Source organism: Cupressus sempervirens, chromosome 2 (assembly GCF_028749045.1).
Source record: "Cupressus sempervirens isolate cs-2001-9-10 chromosome 2, ASM2874904v1, whole genome shotgun sequence".
Taxonomy (NCBI): domain Eukaryota; kingdom Viridiplantae; phylum Streptophyta; class Pinopsida; order Cupressales; family Cupressaceae; genus Cupressus; species Cupressus sempervirens.
Window position 1 is genome coordinate 580,519,192 of NC_143119.1, and position 19,846 is coordinate 580,539,037.

At 35.6% G+C, this 19,846-nt stretch overlaps 1 protein-coding gene and 1 long non-coding RNA gene across 3 annotated transcripts in view; one reads left to right on the forward strand and one right to left on the reverse strand.

Annotated features, from left to right (window-relative positions):
* The window catches only part of LOC149574755 (uncharacterized), a 131,131-nt gene that overhangs the window by 82,627 nt on the left and 28,658 nt on the right, over positions 1 to 19,846 (forward strand). The window lies entirely within an intron of this gene.
* LOC149574756 (uncharacterized) overlaps positions 1 to 19,846 on the reverse strand; it is a 121,688-nt gene that overhangs the window by 73,218 nt on the left and 28,624 nt on the right. The gene's annotated exons all lie outside the window — the stretch shown is intronic.

A 19,846-nucleotide genomic window follows, 5' to 3' on the forward strand; every position in this document is an offset into this window, starting at 1 on the left:
AGAGATCAAGGAATTGGAGGTTTTGCAAGCCGAAAATGGTGTCAGGAATGAAGTTGCTTCACGTATTTTGTTGTTGCTACAGCTCTCGAAGGTCAGGAAGGTTTCCTATGGAGCTTGGAATGGGATCCTTGAGCTCTCTCAACTAACTAAGGTCTAAATTGGGAGATATTTGAGATTGCCAAAAGAATCTGATAGAGATCAAAGCATTTGTGAGAAGGCAGTTTTGGCACTAGAGTTCTTTGTTGTATAGAGGGTCAAGTGGCTTCTTCTGTGCATGCATTACCAGAACCAAGGATGATTAAGAAATTGTTGAGAGTGCCGGAGTTAACTACTAATTTGGCAGTCTTTATTTTTTGGAACATATGCTAGAACCCATTCAGCTATGAGGACTATGAGTCGTTGTCATTTCCAAAAGTAGGGCTTGACCTTATGATAGTAGGTCCAAGGTGGTCTTAGATCTTGCATTTTCAACTGTATGTGGATCATGCCACATCTCTTGGAGCAAGGTATCTTCCATGAATGGGACCATGTGTGTAGGGTATGCTTCCACAACAGAGGGAGCAACTTGAGGATCAGCCTCAGTTGACATTCAAGGATCTTAGTCATATTGGTTCAAAGGGAGTGGACCACTTTGAGATGGTTTCTCTTGTGATAAAGAAATTATAGCAGCCAGAGGACTATAATTCATGGGATGGAGTTCCATGTTTTTAGGATGGAAGGCCTTTATGTTGACACCTAGGTCATAACATGTCTGGATACTTGGTGAGCTTCGGATTCACCAAGAGTAATGCAGACTCCTAATTTGTATTTTATGACAAAACAACACATGTAGAAATTCAGTATCACTATGTCTAGGATATGGAGCAAAGGAATGCTATTTAGCTGAAGTACATCAACACTGAAAAGCAAACTCACCAAGCCTCTTACTCAAGTGAAGATCGCGTACTTCCAAGAGAAGCTTAGAATTATGGAGGATGAAGCTCTGGTCGAGAGTGAGTTTCAACTTTCAACATCAATGATACATTTAGATGTATCTTCCACTCTTTGCAAGTAGGTATGGTCATAAAGTATTCTTCTCTAAGAGAAGTTTGAGGTGTAAGCCCTCATTGTCCACCCTCTACTAGTAGGTATGGTGAAACCACACTCTATGAGTAGGGAAGGTGATGCATTGTTCTTGGGGAGAAGTCTGAGGTGCAAGCCCTCATTGTCCACCCTTTGCAAGTAGGTATGGTGGAATCACCTTCTACAAGTAAGCAAGGTGGTAATGTATTGTTCTTTGGGAGAAGTCTGAGCTGTAAGCCCTCATTGTCCACCTTTTGTGAGTAGGTATGGTGGAAACACCCTCAGCAAGTAGGTAAGGTAGTGATGCACTCTTCTTTCGGAAAATTTTGAGGTGTAAGACCTTTTTCATCCTTTGTGAGTAGGGGTAATGAATCCAACCTCTACGAGTAGGTATGGTGGATGTTATGGATAAAATTTCATGATTGTGCTTCTTCACCCTTTGGGAGTAGCTATGGTGAGTGTCATGTTAAGATGACAATAAGCACTTGTTTTTTATATTTGATTTTCATCAATGGTAGTAGTCATGATGGAACCATCCTCTGGAAGCCGCTATGGTGGTTGTCACCATGTAACCTAGTTATTAATAACTCAAAAAGCTATTGAGAAGGATTTCTCCCTAGCTAATAGGGAATGTTAATGCTATTATAGCTATGGTCAAAATCTTTTTGGCCAACATGGATATCATAAAGGTTATAATAAGATACAATAATTATATTGGTTATTGTGATTAATAATATAATAATTACATCGATAAAATAATTATTATTGTAAGAATTTGCCTTGGGGCAGAATTCACCCAAGACCAAGGAACTCAAACACAAGCACAACAGTAGACCAAAGAGAGAGTATAATCAGAATGACGATATATTCATTCAATATTCCATATAAAAGTACACTAGGAGTGCCTATATATAAAGGCCTCTGGAAAACTTCTAGAATGCATAGAAGTCAACAACATGATAAGTCATACAACCAGGCACATGTCCACCAAATATGGGTTATCCTCCATTAAGCACGGGAGTAAGTGCGATGATGAGAGGATAAGCCTACAAAGGTGTAGCACGCAAATTAATGTTGTAGACAACATGTGCTAAAATGGGAGTGCGAATAATTGCGTTGTCTACATGACAACTCAGTGAATGATGCAAACTCCAATGTTGTAGACACCATGTGCTGAATTAGAGTTGTGTACTTCTGTGTTGTCAACATGAGAACTCATGAGAGTACACAAACTCCTAAGTGTCTCACCTAAATAAATAATAAAATAATGCAAAATAATAAAATAATGCATTAACCTAAGTAAACTTAAATAAGTGTAAATAATAAATACTTATTTACACCAACAATTATATTACTGTATTATGTGATTATATTATAATATATAATTATCATATTATTATTATAATAACTACTCTATTATATTGGAGGGCCAACTTTATTATTTAAATAATTAATTTATTAGAGGCCACAACTTTGGAAGTGGTGTCCCTTTGTGAAGGGACCCATTTGATTGGTATAGTTTCTTGAACATACAAAAAAAAATGGAAAATACATGATTTTCTTTAATAAGCAGATGCAGTGCTTGAGGAAGACAATTATGGATTGTCTATGGTTGGGAATGTTGGTTCCCAAAACCATAGATTGGAAATCCAAGAGCTTGCCCCTTCTCCGATAGGATTTCTCAATTAGTCTAGCCAACGAACGGGAATGACTTCAATTCCCCTGCACTCTAGGCTCCACTACACCCAGGCCGGTAGACCTTACCTCAAACACTGACTGCTTGGTTCTGATGGAAGTATTGTCATTGATGTCAAAGGAACAAACATGTCATGAAGAGGTTTGGATATAAAGTTGATAAAAGGAATATAAGTATAGAAAGAAAATGTGTTTAAATTAAAGATTTAAACATAATCAATAAAGACTTAATGTTAGGATAGCCAAAATGATTAAATCAGATGGAAGAATATTATCTAGACATAATACATAAGATACATCAATCTAGAGACTATATAAACAATGACATTCTTGTCTAAAACTGATGGAGTTCCTAGAAGTGAATGATTAAAAGATATGTATATTGCTTATTTGAAGTAAATGATACAATCTATACAAACATGGAGTTGTACTAAGAAGTAAAATGGAGCCAGTCAAAGACACATTCAACAGTCAATGTTTGATGACATGTAAATGATTCCAGTCAGCATATTTGAGAAGAGCTTGGGCACCAGTGATAGTGAAGGTTTAGAATGATGATGAGTCAACAATATAAAACCTAGACCTATGAAGGCTTACATATAACACACAGCAGATGAGAGTTGCCGCATCATAAAGTAGAGATTTATTTAATGCAGCAATGTTTGTTTCCAAAAAATGAATGAATAAAAGGCAGCAATAATTAATAAGTGAATTATTCAACAAATAGATTTTAGGAATCTTTTCACTATGCTTGAAAGAAGACACCACTTTTTGTGAAGGACATGAATGCTGCTACAGAATTCTCCATACTCAAATAAGAAAAAGATTACAATAAATATATTAGGTAGTGGAAATGAAGCTAAAGTGATGACAACACTATTCAGCAATTACCTTTAAAATGGAGTTTATAAGCAGCAATAATATGAAAACATACAAATAAATTGATATTTATAAGAAGCATCAATATGATGAAAACTGTAGAGAGAGATCCTGTAGAAGACACATCAAATATATATTATCGTGAAGCCACACAGTTACAACAGATACATATATAATGAAAGAAAATGATAAATTAACTTTAAGGTCAAGCAAAGACATTGTGCCATCAATCCTCTGGCATTCGAAGGGTTAATATAAAATATAATGAATGTGTGTGCGGCAGCGATAAGATAGAAGGATAATGAAATGGTGTAAATAAAACCTAGAGATTGAACAGTCAACATGGGTATCCAGTCAATCTGCCAAACATCGAACAGCAAAATCACACGGTGGCATATGAAGTTTGAGGATAAAATGGTGGTTAAGTTAATAGTATCGTCCCTGGTAAATATATATATATATATATATATATATACACCAAAAGTCTGTGATATGTGGACAAAGAAATTTGACTGCCAGCGATTACATAGCAACTATCAGATAGGCACAAAGCCCATGAGGTAACAAAGTGATTCATGTCAGGACAAATTCAAATAAACTTGTTCAGGAGTCTACAGTTTCTTTCGAAGGGCCTGATGTCATTCTGCATAAAATGTAATGAAGAGAAAAGTTCAGGAAGCCATGATAGACAAATAGACCCGCCACATGAATGTTATTATTGGCAAACAAAGGAAATAATATTAATCAGCTACAACAGGAAGATCGTATTTCAAAAGAAAACTCCAAATATCATTTTAAAATTATATATATATATATATATTGCCCAGGCAGCAATAAAGTCTCCAGGGATAATGTTTGAATAGATGTTTCATGTTCCGGAGAAAAGGGTAAGCATCTGACATACAGAAAGTTCATGTCCCTCCTTCTCCCTGGTGTCCTGACCAACCAACAGCTATAAAGAAAAATAAAATGGATTTATATATATATATATATATATATATAGACACACACACATACAAAGAAGTGCCGTGAATTATTCAGATAAACCCTATTTGTATAAAATGACAATAGCAGAACAGGCAGTGACATCTGGAGTTTTTGAAGATTGATTTGTGTAAGGAGCATAGTGTACAAAATCTAATCCAAGCCTTGTTAAAGCCGCTAGTCATGAATAATAATGTTTTGTTAAAATAATTTGGTGAGACTATGATCATGAAAAGATGCAATTAAAAACTTATAAAAGGATTACAAATTACAAGGGTGTGTCTATTCTTTGTAAGAGACATGATCTTTAAAAAAAAGGGGATATAAGAAGAGAGTAAATCATTGAACGGAGAAGGTATGAGTGTGAGAAAAAAAAAGGAGCTATTGGGTGAAGTATGATATAAGAAGAACAAGAGCGTGAAATGAAAAGTGGAATGAGAAATTGATGAAGTCAGCGGTGAATACAAAAGAAAGAGAATAAAGTGAAAAAAGTGTATGAGTAAGTTGATAAGCATGAAATAAATGAAGATTATTGAGTGTGGAATAAGAGCAAATACAAGGATGGAGAAGATAAAGTCAAATATAGAGAGATACATAAATGAAGATGTCTAATTGTGTAGATAAGAAGTGAAGAAGTAAGAGCACTACTGGAATATAATATATATATATCAGATTTTTATAAGGATGAGAAATTGGTTGACTACATGAAGGGAGATAAGATAAGATAAGATAGTGATATTAATGTCCAACAAGAGACCAACAAAAGGGTCTAAGGAACTAAAAGATACAACAAGGAAGAAAAGCAACCCAATGGAGCACCAAACGGTGTTTGGAAAAGAGCGAATAGAAAAGCAAAGAAAGAAAACAAGCAACACAAAAGAGAAGGACTAGAAATCCTTTCTTGGTAAGAAGAAATCCTTCATAGAAGGATAAGGCCTAGAGTGACCAGAGGTCCGGGCCCGTCTCTAAATAGAACTAGAAGTAGGGTGTCGTTGTCGAGTGAGTCGGTGACGAGATCTAAGCATGTCCAGAGTCGGGCATAGCAAGTGGGCGCTTCGTGCCCCTAGAGGGTGACATGGGCTGGAAAAAGGCATTGATAAGCTGATCCGAGGCCTGACTCTAAGGAAGTAGAAGCTGTAAAGTGTGGTCGTAGAGCTATGAAGTCTCCTAGAGGTAGAGTGCTAAGCACTGCTGGTTAGGGTAGCTAAAGAAGGCTGAAAGGGATCTGCAATCTCTGAATAAAGAATGGAACCTACCTTTGATCTCATAGTATATAGGGCATTTGAAAATGAAGTGGATATCAGTCTCTATCTCTGACAAAGTGCAAAAGCAACGAATTTGGTAGTCTCTAGTCAAATGGTGGTCCATTTAGCACCGAAGTCAATGCGAACCGACTCAAAAAGACCCCAGGGAGATGTGAAGGGTGTGACTCTAGTGTCGACTCAAGTAGAAGGGACGTGCAATAATCCCATCACGGATCTGTAAGAAGTGTTGTGAATAAAAGGTCATGGTGATGTACAATCCATAAATGTCAAGCTTAATGTGCACATTCAGCTCCTGCTATGAGGGGAGGAGGTGGGCAGGAGCATCCAATGAGAATTGGTAAGGTAGGAGACTATCTATGTCAATCCCAACGGAGCTCAATAGGATAGTGGCTTGGGAATACCAACAGCGAGCTCTGGTCAAGTCGGAGCCGATAATAACAACTGAGGAGCAATATGCGAGATAGGAGTACCTATAGCAATCACCAGCCGAGTTCGAGAAGCCCACGAGGCGATGGAGGAACTAGATCAAATCAAAGATGGTACTGAGCCTGAAAGGGTGAGCGTCGAACTCAACCAAGATAATATGTGAGGAGTGTACCGGTGACATCTGATAATCCGATGGAGGAGAAGGGTCTGGACCCTCTCAACCAAAGCCCAATCAGAATCAAGAAGAGAAGGTCCCCAAACTGTAGAGCCATATAGAAATGTCGGTCTGACCAAAGAGTCCAATAGAGATAACTTGGACTTAGTGTCCTCAAAGTGATGTCTGAAACATTGTCTCTCCAAAAGAGCAAGGGAGCCCAAACCCTTGGCCATCCTGGGTAGGTAGGCAGGTCTCTTGCTAAAGTAAGGACCAGAGAACTTAATACCGAGGTAAGTGTATGAGGAGACAATCTCAAATGCTGGACCCTGAAAACTGAAGTGGAGATGTGAGGTCTTTAGACAATTGAAGACCATCACCCAAGTCTTGCTTAGGTTCATAACAATCTGATGCTGATTGTAGAAATAGGCCAGTGCATCAATAAGCCTCTATAGTCCCTCTAGGTAGGAGGCTAAGAGAACCATGTCATCAGCAAAGAGGAGAATGGAGATCAGGACCTGGTGCAAGTAGCAACCATCCTCAGGGAGCGAAGCCTCATGAAGGAACTTCTCAAGCTCATCAATGTAGATGACGAACAACATAGGGGAGAGAGGGCAGCCCTGCTTCACCCCAATGGTGTTGTGAATCAGATCAGAGAAACCCTCAGGAGTCCTAAATTTGCCAACCACCGTCTCATAAAGTCTCATAATTGGTATTAGAAGTATATCTGAAATACCAATGTCTCTCAGCCTCTGGAAAAGGGGCCCCCGAGGAGTAGAGTCAAATGCCTTATGAAAGTCTACAAGGCAATAGTAGACTTCCATCACACGATGCTGAGCTTCCTCAATGATAGCCTGCAGTGTTAATATGTGATCCATAGTTTGGTAGTCAGTGCGGAACCCAGCCTGCCCTCTAGCCCGATAGTGTCTCTTGTCAAGCTGTCCGGAGAGAATAGAGTTAGGACCGTGGCATATAACTTGGCAAAGGTATGCCCAATCATAATGGTTCTATAATTCCGAGGGTCTGAAACCAACCCAGACTTATAGATCCAGTAAATCACCTGTATCGACCATGAATCAGGGAATCTGGGAGAAGAAAATATAAATTTATAAGAAGATAAGAAGATAATAGTGTGCAATTAAAGTGTCCATCATCAGTTGAAGTAAGCAACATCATCAAGGTGGAAAAGGAGTTTGTGTGCAGTGGTTCAAAGCATAGTTTGCAAACTCTCCAAGTACTCTCAAGTTTTTTTCGCTAGGCGAGTACTCTCAAGTTTAACTCTCGCATATTTATAGATGTTAAAAAACATAGGTAAAAATGTTGATGCAAGGAAAACATTGGATTAGATGCATTTTTCACATCATTTTAGTTCTATAAAACTATACATTTTCTCTATTGAAATGTCAATTCCTAATTTAATACATTTTATAATTGTATTCTTCAAAATAAATATGTTTCTTTAAGAGATTTTAAATTTTCGTACTTTCTAAGTTGTTGAGTTTTCCTCGAGCTTTTGTTGAGTATATGTCGAGTTTTTGTCAAGTTGAAAATTTTGGGCTTGCCGAGTACTCTCTGAGTCTGAGTCTGCAAAAAATGGTTCAAAGCATTCGAAGTGTGGGAGTTGGGGCTTCCAGTAGGTCTGAGCCTACGAAGTGGAAGAGTCGGAGCTTCTAATGAGTCAGTGCTCATAAACGTAGAAGTTGGAGCCTCTAGTAGGATGTAGCCTACAAAACATTGTAAAAGAATAATTTATACATAAAGCATTTATTTGTTATGGTTTTCTCCTACATTCGGTTTCCATGTAAATCTATGTTATTGTGTTCATGTGCATAACTGTTCATTTTTGCATTTGAAGATATTTGTTTGGATAAAAGTTTAAATTGGCAAATTTGTTAATATATCAATTCACCCCACCTCTCAATATATTCGTGTGCTCTTCAAGTTCAAGGCTTTTCTATAACAAATTTAAACTTTGCAAGTTCTTTGGTTGGCAAGGTCCTTGAACTCGATCAATTGCAAGTTTAATGCTGAATGTTGAATGTTTGAATTGATTGAATGTTTTGTATTGCGAGTTCATTGGTGGAAAGGTCCTTGAACTCGATCGATTACAAGTTTAATGCTGAATGTTGAATGTTTGAAATGATTGAATGTTTTGTATAATGTTTGTCAATAATGAATTTGATGCTTGTAAGAAGCACGATATAGATTTTCTGACTTCAAATGTAAGTCCAATAATACTTCAATGATTTAAAAGACCAGTGTCTTTGCTTATTTGAGAAACAAAGTCAACTACAATGAAGATTTTCACATACAAATTTATAAAATTGTATGCACATATACTATCAACAATTTAATAATCAAGATGCAGCAGATCAAATATATATGCAATCTTAGATTAGTCCAAATTGAACTTTAACTCCTTTGGTAGGGAGACAAACTAGACACAGATATGGAAACAATTTGATATTTCACTATATCTATGATGATCACATTTAAGATGCTAAATGACCAAATCCACTTATTTGATATTTAAAATGTTTACAGAATTTAAAAAATGATTATAAAGGATGAATCAACTGCAGTTAAATTCTCCATGCCCCTTTTAAATAAATCAAAAGCAAAAAGGGACTTTTCTTTATCACTAAATTATAATATATGAATTTATATTACAAAGCCATATTAAAAATCCTTATCCCTCGGTACAAATAGATATATGAATATTTTTTCTTGTCGAATATGTCCTCATTCTTTAAATAAAATAGTTCATATTTATATCTTATATCTTATTTGTTTGGGGATGTGACTTTTTAAATGAAAAGTCTCACCTCTAAAGTAATCGAACCTTACAAACTAATCTCAATCTTTAATTAAGATTGCTGCTTTTGATTTACTTAATCATTTTAATGATAATGTTATTAAACCAATCCATATCTTCCAAAGCTCCAACAATGGGTTTGATCATTGCTCAAACATATGCTATCGATTATTACTCCGGCCCTCTTATTCTAGTGATTTCTTTGATTGCATATAATATTTGTGAATGCCCTTTTTAACTATGGATGTTATTGCAATGTTTTATATGTTCGCAGATGTGGATGGAACATATCTTATTCTTGTGATGTTTTGGTGCTTCTAACATGCCATGCACTCTCAACAATTTGCGAAAACATTGATCTCACAATCTTGGACGATGTCACCATGTCTCATAACTTGCCAGAGCTTCTGATTTCACTCACCTTCGACACTTTTATTTATGTAAATTTGAGTATATTCAATTTATACTTTGATGGCATCGGTGACTCATTTCAAGTATCCCATGGAGATAAGAAACTATAATGAAACCATTTTAATAAACTCGTCCTCATCTCTATCATCAACATCACACTTGTATATTCCTATCAAACCTTCCTATTTGGGCATGTGTTCTGAGACTTATCTCATAGGAACGTGGCATTTTGATTTGTCCTCAAATCTTGATCGCACTAGCACTCGGTCTAAGGCTTTCTCCTTGATTTGATTTGATATTATAGTAAGAGTCAATCCTTCAAACTTTTATCATTGATATCATCCATATTCATATATACGGTTTTCTTCTAGCATCACATTTCCCCTTTTCCTAAAGGCACTACGACACTAATCTAGAATTCATGATCCAAGTTGCTTGTGTCTTACAAATTGCTATTTAACAATCCTCATATTTAGAAGTCTTGAATACTATGCGCAACATATATTCACGGGACAAATATTTATCCCCCACCATTGTTCTATATTTTTCAAATATCTTCGTATATTTTTTTTGCTATATAACATTTACATCTTTGTCTTAAGTTGTGTACGATATCATTCTTTTTGTCTGTTTAAGTTGTTTGTGTATGGTGTTTTTAGTAACGTCGCTAGTTGTTATGTCCATACTTTCAAATTTAGTTGGCTGTGTATAATAGTCTAAACAAACTCAAAAATCTTGTTTAAAATTTGGGCAAAACACTTCTCACATGGCATTTCAAAGTCATCTGTATGCATTAGACTGTTGTTGCTCCTGATATTGGACAAGCAGACCATTCCCCTTCACAAATGATGTAGTTCCTAGGGATAGAGTAGAGCCACAACTTATCATTTATTGCTATCTTGGGATTTGCAGTGATCTATTCAATATAGCGAGGTAAAACTGGTAAACAAAATTTCAATGCAGAGAAAGCATATGGTACAAATTCAATATGGCAATATTCAGGAGCAGTATTAGCAATCACAATAGAATAATCAACAAGTTTACTTTTTCCTCAGAATGCCATGCCACTGGTTCTTCTTATCATGCATACTATCCATTGCTCTTGCCTTCCTTCCATCGAGCTCTGGCTTCTTGGTCCCAAAGATGAGTCACTTTATTTGTTGTATTCATTTATATCCTTAAAATTGAATTACCATCTCAACAGTATCTCTTTTATCCAATATCTTGGCTATCAAATTATCTATCAAATCCCTGGTTGTATGTGATTGTGGAAACATAAAAAATGGAGGTCTGACTTTGGCAAGCTTCTAGAACAATAGCCCCAACATCTTTTCTCATCGATTTGTGTCCAAGCTTGAAGATAAGAATAGAGTAGTGTGTTCGAAGTCACCACCCCTCATCAATTGTAAGAACTTTTCCTTTTCTTTGTCATTTCCTTATGAGATTGTGCATCATCAGCAAAAGAACTATAAACAAAATTTATTCTCACTGATTTCTCACCCCAATTCTCTTCCTTGTTAGCATATTCATCAAAAGAAGTAGAAAAGAGATTTATTTTCATTAATTTTCTACTCTTATTTCTCAAATGGAGGCCCTAATTTGCAAAAATTAGGGCACCACAAGTGGCTCTTGTTGGGGACATATGTACCTTGTGCGCATAATGAGACTCCAGCTATCTTTGGAGAAGCAGACTGAGCATCCATGCTTAACATGATGTACGGTGAAATTGGGTGGCCCCAGGCCCCTCAAAAGTGAATGTTAATTCTTTCCTCTATCGAACACCCAATTTTGATGCAAAATCTTCTTCCTTATGATCATGGTATACTTTCCCTTCATCATTTTGGTATGTTGTCCATGTTTCAAACTTGCATTAGGTACTCCATCTTCATGGAAAATATTTATTGCTTCCATTTGATTAAATGCATTTTGACTTACGTTTTGCCTTTGAAAAATCATCTAGTGCACTTTGGTTTTTGTTGAATAGAGGATCCCTGTGTATTTGATTAGCCATACCTTCAGGAAATATTACTTTGGTTTTATCAAGAATCTGATTAGATAGGATATTTGGAAAGCTTTCAGCACTATTCGACAACACATTCTCCCTATTGTGTATGTCTGATTTTATCTCACCTTCACGTGTCTGATGTATTTCTAGCTGATGGGATGAACTAATAGACATTTCACCTTCTAAATACACTTCATGAGTTTCATCAACTTTAAAATTAGGCCTGATATCCTCATCAAACAAGGGATTTAGGAACATAGAAGATTCAAGCATACTATTATGAGAGCTTCCATCCAGAGCATCAAATGTTTCATCAACAAGACTAGTATCTCCATTGACATTATCTCTTGAAACCTTTTCCTGTTCATGTGTCATATGCAGTTCTATTTCATCTTCACTATATGATTCCTATGAATTACCATATCCTTCATCTAATGCGCATCGAGAATGCACTGATCCATCAACTTGCTCACCATGGTGAATTGAGAAAAAAATTGGACACATGTTTCTAATATTCTAGATCTAACAATGCTGAAATTTCTTCCACAGTGAGAGAATCGTCTTCTTCATTTTTACATTCACTGATATTTGTTTTTATACTAGTATCATCATACTCAGATTCCTCCTCAAACTATCCACAAATTTCTTCTCCATTCAAGTTTGAAACCTCATTTGACTCATGTTATTTCAGTCATGCATTCATTCTCTCCTGAAACAAGGTCATTATCCATAAGTTTGAGAAAGATAAGGAACTGATGATCATATAAGAGACCTAGTTCTCGCATTTTGTTGAGAGATCAAAGGATGGAGGTCTACATTCCAAAGGTATTTCTTGATAGGAATTAAACATCCTCATGAAAAATTCTACTATAGATTCTTCTTGTTTTTCTAAGTTCAAAAATTCATCCAAAGGAGATATATAACTTGAACTTTCATCCTTTTCTTCTAATATTTGAAAGAGAAGCTTCAAATCCAGGTCATCTACCAAGATTCCCAGCTCATGAAATTTTCTTATAAATTCCATGCATGGAGGCATGATGTCTGAAGGTACTTTCCAAAAAATATTCATCATCCTTTTAAACAAATGCGTCGCAGATTCGCCTTCATATCTTTTCAAATTGAAAATCCATCTAAGGGGTGTATGTGTGCTTCCTCCATGGTGTAAAATTGATCCCCTTCCTGTTCATAATACATATTCTACAGAGTACATGATCAAATCATTTCCTTCTGAGTCTTTTCCCTTAGCAAAGCTACCAACTGAAATTTTATTGCATAGTCGCCACCTCTTTCAAGGAATGAATTGATTTGTTGATCTTTTGGGTCCTCACTTCTAGCATAGTACACTTCCAATCAAACTAATACAACTGTTTTCTAATTATGATCTGCAATATCTAAGACTCTGGCAAACTTCACAATACATATTGTGAGCAACTCTCCCTAGTAGAGCCGCCAATCTATTAGTTCCCAAAACCACAAATCGAAAATCCAAGAACTTGCCTCTTCTCTGATAGGATTTCTCAATTAGTTTTGGCCAATGAATGGGAATGACTTCAATTCCCCTATACTTTAGGCTCCACTACACCCAGGTTGGTAGACCCTCACCTCAAACATTGACAGCTAAGTTCAAGGCTTTTCTATAATGAATTTAAGCTTTGCGAGTTCTCCTGTTGGCAAAGTCCTTGAACTCGATCAATTACAAGTTTAATGTTGAATGTTGAATGTTTGAATTGATTGAATGTTTTGTATAATGTTTGTCAATAAGGGATTTGATGCTTGTAAGAAGGAAGATATAGATTTTCTGACTTCAAATATAAATCCAATAATACTTCAATGATTTAAAAGACCAATGCCTTTGCTTATTTGGGCAACAGAGTCAACTACAATGAAGATTTTCACATACAACTTTATAAAATTCTATGCACATATATTGTCAACAATTTAATAATCAAGATGTGATTGATCAAATATATACAAAATCTTAGATTAGTCCAAACTGAACTTTAACTCCTTTGGTAGGGAGACAAACTAGACATAAATGCAGAAACAATTTGATATTTCACTATATCTATGATGATAACATTTAAGATGCTAAATGACCATGTCCACTTATTTGATATTTAAAATGTTTACAGAATTTAAAGATGATTATAAAGGACGAATCAACTGCAGTTTAATTCTCCATGCCCTTATGAATAAATAAAAAGAAAAAAAGGGCTTTTATTTATCATTAAAATATAATATATATGAATTTATATTACGAAGCCATATTAAAACTCCTTAGCCCTCCCTACAAATAGATATATGAATATATTATTTTGTTGAATATGTCCTCTTTCTTCAAATAAAATAGTTCACATTTATATCTTATTTGTTTGGGGATGTGACTTTTTAAAAGAAAAGTCTCACCTCAACTAAAGTAATTGAACCTTACAAACTAATCGTAATCTTTAATTAAGATTGCTGCTTTGGATTTACTTAATCATTTTAACGATAACATTATTAAACCAATCCATATCTTCCAAAGCTCCAACAATGCCTTTGATCATTGCTCAAACATATGCTATTGATTATTACTAAGGCCCTTTTATTCCAATGATTTCATTGACTGCATATAATATTTGTGAATGCCCTTTTTAACTACGGATGTTCTTGCAACGTTTATATGTTTGCAGATGGAAAATATCTTATTCTCGTGATGTTTTGGCACTTCCAACATGCCATGCAATCTCAACAATTTGCAAAAACACGGACCTCACAATCTTGGACAATGTCTTTGTGTCACATAACTTGGCAAAGCTTCTGATTTCACTCACCTTCGGCACTTTTATTCATGTAAATTTGAGTATATTTAATTTATACTTTGACAACATCAGTGACTCATTCCGGGTATCCCATGGAGATAAGAAACTATAACGAAACCATTTTGATAAACTCATCCTCATATCTACCGTTGGCATCACACTTGTATATTCCTATCAAACCTTCTTGTTTGGTGACGTGTTCTGAGACTTATCTCATAGGAACGTGGCATTTTGACTTGTCTTCGAATCTTGATCACACTCGCACTCATTCTAAGGCTTTCTCCTTGATTTGATTTGATATTATAGAAAGAGTCAATCCTTCAAACTTTTATCATTGATATTGTCCATATTCATCTATCAGGTTTGCTTCTGGTATCACGACATCTCCCCTTTTCCTAAAGGCACCACGACACTAATCTAGAATTCATGATCCAAGTTGCTTGTGCCTTATAAAATTGTTATTTAACATTCCTCATATTTAAAAGTCCTGAATATTGTGTGTGGCATATATTCATGGGACCAATATTTATCCTCTGCCATTGTTCTCTATTTTTCAAATACCTTCGTATATTTTTTTTGTTGTATAACATTTACATCTTTGTCTTAAGTTGTGCACGATATCATTTTTCTATCTGTTTTAGATTTTTGTGTATGGTGTTTTTGGTAACGTCGCTAGTTGTTATGTCCATATTTTCAAATTTAATTGGCTGTGTATAATAGTCTGAACAAACTCAGAACTCTTGTTTGAAATTTGAGCGAAATACTTCTCACATGGCATTTCAAAGTCATCATTTGTATGCATTAGACTGTTGTTGCTTCTAATATTGGGCAGGCAAACCATTCCCCTATACAAATAATGCAGTTCCCAGGGACAGAGTAGAGCCACAACTTATCATTTATTGCTATCTTGGGAGTTCCAGTGATCTATTCAACATAGCGAGGTAAAACTGGTAAACAGAATTTCAATGCAGAGAAAGCATATGGTACAAATTTGATATGGCAATATTCAGGAGCAATATTAGCAATCACAATAGAATAATCAATAGGTTTACTTTTTCCTCAGAACACCATGCTGCTGGTTCTTCTTATCATGCATACTATCCATTGCTCTTGCCTTCCTTCCATCGAGCTCTGGCTTCTTGGTACCAAAGATGAGTCACTTTACGTGTTGCATGCATTTACTTCCTTCAAATTGAAGTACCATCTCAACAGTATCTCTTTTATCCATTATCTTGGCTGTCAAATTATCAATCAAATCCCTGGTTGTATATGATCATGGAAACATAAAAAATGGAGTCTAAATTTGGCAAGCTTCTAGAAGAACAGCCCCAACATCTTTTCTCATCAATTTGTGTCCAGGCTTGAAGATAAGAATAGAGTAGTGTGTTCGATGTCACCACCCCTCATCAGTTGTGAGAATGTAATGAAATATCTTGCACAATGGAAGAGATAATATGAAATATTCTAAAAATAATTGATAATAACTAAGAGTAATAGGCCACTTTGAAGGGACAACCTCCAAATATCTCCAATGAGAACACACTTCACAATATAATCTTGAAATAAGACTCACAACCACCTATATATACCTAATTATGCTTAGGCTAACTAGACACAACCTTATATAACACCTAGGCCAAGCTACCTATCTAAATAATAATATAATAATGATAACATGACTTAATTAAGGATTAAGATAGCCACAAGTTGACTATTCATAACCCTATATACACCAATATTAAGGGCATAGCATACTCCCTCTCTTCAAAAAAGCATTGTCCTCAATGCTAACCAAGTGTGGGTTCTTTTGAATGAACTCCTAATCCGGCCTCTTCAACTAGGAAATTCTTCCATTGGATGAGATAGCAGGTGAGGGTTCTATTCCTTAGCTTCTTCGTGCATGTTTGAAGAATGCACTCTGGTTCATTATTCTTCCTTCTTCATCAAGCTCTAGTAGTATTTTTTGAGTAGGAATATTTTGGCGAATTACCTTCTTCAAACAAGAAATATGAAAAATTGGATGTATCTTTGTTGTTGGTGGCAACTCTAGCTTGTAGGAAACACTACCAATCTTTTGCATGATTTGGTATGGTCCATAATATCTTGGAGACAACTTATTATTCTTTTTTTGTTTCTTCATTGAGATTTGTTTATAAGGCTACAATCTCAAGAAGACCCAATCCCCAACTTCAAAATTTCTTTCACTACAATGTCGGTCCGCCTATTGTTCCATTTGATTTTGTGCCATAGCTAAATTCTCCTTAAGTCTTGAAAGTACCTGTTATTGATGAAGCAAGTGGTCCTCTTCTACCTGAACTCTTGGTGACACCTTTAATGATGATGTGATGGAAGGAGGATGATATCCATAAAGTGCCAAAAATGAAGACATTTTTGATGAGCTATGAAAGAAGTATTGTACCACCATTCTACAAGAGGTAGCCAATCTACCCATTGAGATTGTTTCTCTGAAGTGAAACAATGTAGATATCCTTCCAAACATTTATTAACAACCTCAATTTGCCCATTTTATTAAGGATGGTATGAAGAACAATGAGCCAATTGAGTACCCAAACATGAGAATAAATCTTTCCAAAAGTGACTGGTAAAGATAGGATCACGATCACTAACAATAATTGTAGGTGTATCATGCTCTTAGATATTCTCCAAGAAAACTTTTGCCACTGTACTTGTAGTAAAAGGATGTGATAATGCAATGACATGTGCATATTTAGTGAGGTGGTCGACTACTACCATGATGACATTATGACCTTTAGATTTGGGAAGCCCTGTGATGAAATCCATGGATACCTCTTCGTAATGTTGGCTAGGAATAGATAAGGGCTACAAGAGACCTAGTGCCTTAATTGTCTCCCCTTTATTTCTTTGACAAACCAAACATTCAGCCACAAATTTTTGAACATCACCTTTTAGCCCTTCCCAAAAAAATCTTGCTTGACCTGATGATGTCTTCAAAAAGCCTGAATGACCACCAACTGGGGACTCATGTAGCTTTGTGAGAATCTTGTGTTTAAGAGTGGAATTCTTGCAGAGATACAAGTGCTCTTTATACCAAAGAATATCCCCCTTTAAACAAAACGTATCTGAACTACTAGGATCACTTTTTACTTATTGGATGAAATTACTTGTTGCAACATCATTTTGCCACTCTGCGTTGGCTTCTACCACCCAATTTGCTTGTAATATTGAAAGAGTACACAATAAGGCTTCATCTTTTTCATCCTTCCTAGAAAGAACATCAGCCACAATATTTTCCTTCCCTTTCTTATATACAATCTCAAAGTCATATCCCAATATCTCAGTGACCCATTTTTGTTGCTCTTCCAAAGATAGTCTTTGTTCCAAAAATTATTTTAGGCTATCATGATCTGTCTTAACCTTGAAGTGTCAACCCATTAAATAAGACCTCCTGTTGGTTCCCAAAACCGTAGAATCCTATGAGCCTTGCCTGCTCAATGCTGGGTATCTAACTAATTTTGGCCAACTCGACAAGATTGATTCCAATCCTTTGTGCTTCTAGTTCCGCTGAACCAAGGCCTTTTTACCTAAATCTTGGATGGAAAAACTTAATTCCAAGACGATTTATAGCAGATTATAGCAATCAAATAAACTCCTCAACTGACAAGCATCAAGGGAACGTTCTGAATTATTTATCTTCAAAGTTCGATTACTTTTATTAAGATTTGTGTGTTTGCTGAAAAGAAAAGGTTAAGACAAATTATTAAACGAAATCAAATCCTTTAAAGAAGAAGACAGAAAAATGCCAGCATTCAAATTAAAACTTAAATGAGCAGATTTATGATCAGTGCCAAATTCTAGTTGGGTAATAGAGTCAAACACATACTCTTTATGTACATCTTTATGATACTGATGATACTGTATTTGTTGATAATTCAACTATTATGACGCCACAAATTGTTTCACTTCTTTGTATTCAGATTAGTCTATCATGCTTTAACCCTTGCGTGGACACAATAGATACCAGTAATGAAAAAGACAATACTTTGCACTACTTGTATTTTATCAAATCTAAACAGCAATGAACAACTTGGTGTACCTATTGAAAACGATGAATTATAAACAAACAATCAACAAAATCACAAAGTACAAGATATATATATATTCCAACTCCAAAACAAAATGAAAATCTTACAGATTACTTTGCTGGAAAAATTGGTGTTAAAGACACTCTAATCATCAGTGATCAATTCAACACCTGCTTGATCCTATGCAACTTTGAATGGTTATGCTCAAAAAATCTCAACTTCTCCTGCTTAGTTCAGATCTCAAAACTTCTCCTTAGAATGAAAAAATTTAACAGTATTCGATGAAGATTTGCAGATTACAATGACAATAGCTTCAATATCACTTTTTTTTAAAAACAAACGAATTCGGGTTCCCCCTTGGTTTGGACTTATAAATATTTATAGACATTTGAAAGGTGTCGGTTTCATTTTAAGAGTCGCACCTTTTCAAATCATGCACCCGATTGATAACTGCCACAGTCTTTAGCATAAAATAAACATAACTTCTAGCATAAATTTAGTTATAAAACAAATGAAAATTCTTGCCATTTGAAACTTTCATTCCTCCACACGGCATCCAGGATGACATATTTTATTTCTTGTGTTTTCCTTCCGAAAATCGCGCCTACTCTCATTGTCTTCGTATCCACCTGTAACAAAAATCTAAAAAAATTTATCAAATAAATTGTTAATCCAACCACCCCTCATCATTTTAACGGATAACTCTCTTCTATTGGGTTTCCTCAAATATACTAGTACTTCATATTTTATTTTATCTCCATCATATAATGGATTCTAACAAACGTCTATGAGTCTCATTATCTCCTATAATCACCAACACACGAATACCAGCATCTCTACACTCTTGAATAGCTGCATAAACCTCCTGATGTGGGGGATTCCTCAGTCCTACAAATCCAACAAAGATCATATCATTTTCAATTGAAGCATAGCTTGTAGGATCAAGAAAAAATTTATGAGCTGGATGCTTCTCTCCATCATATGTGGAAAAAGCACCAAGACCTCTTTGTATGCAAAGCCTAAACATCGTAGAGCACTTGAAGTCATCGCCTCAAGTTTGTTTAATATAGACTGACAAGATTCTGCATCTAATGGGACAACAGTTCCATCTAAGAGCTGGATGTGAGAGCTTCTATCAAGAAAACTCTCAACTGCACCCTTAACCAGTAATAAATTTTTTCCTGTATCTGCTGACTTAACAATAATCCCCATTGTCTTTTGCATTCTGTGAAATTCTAGGGCAGCTATTCTATGTGTTCCTTCACTCTACCACCCACAGTAGTAT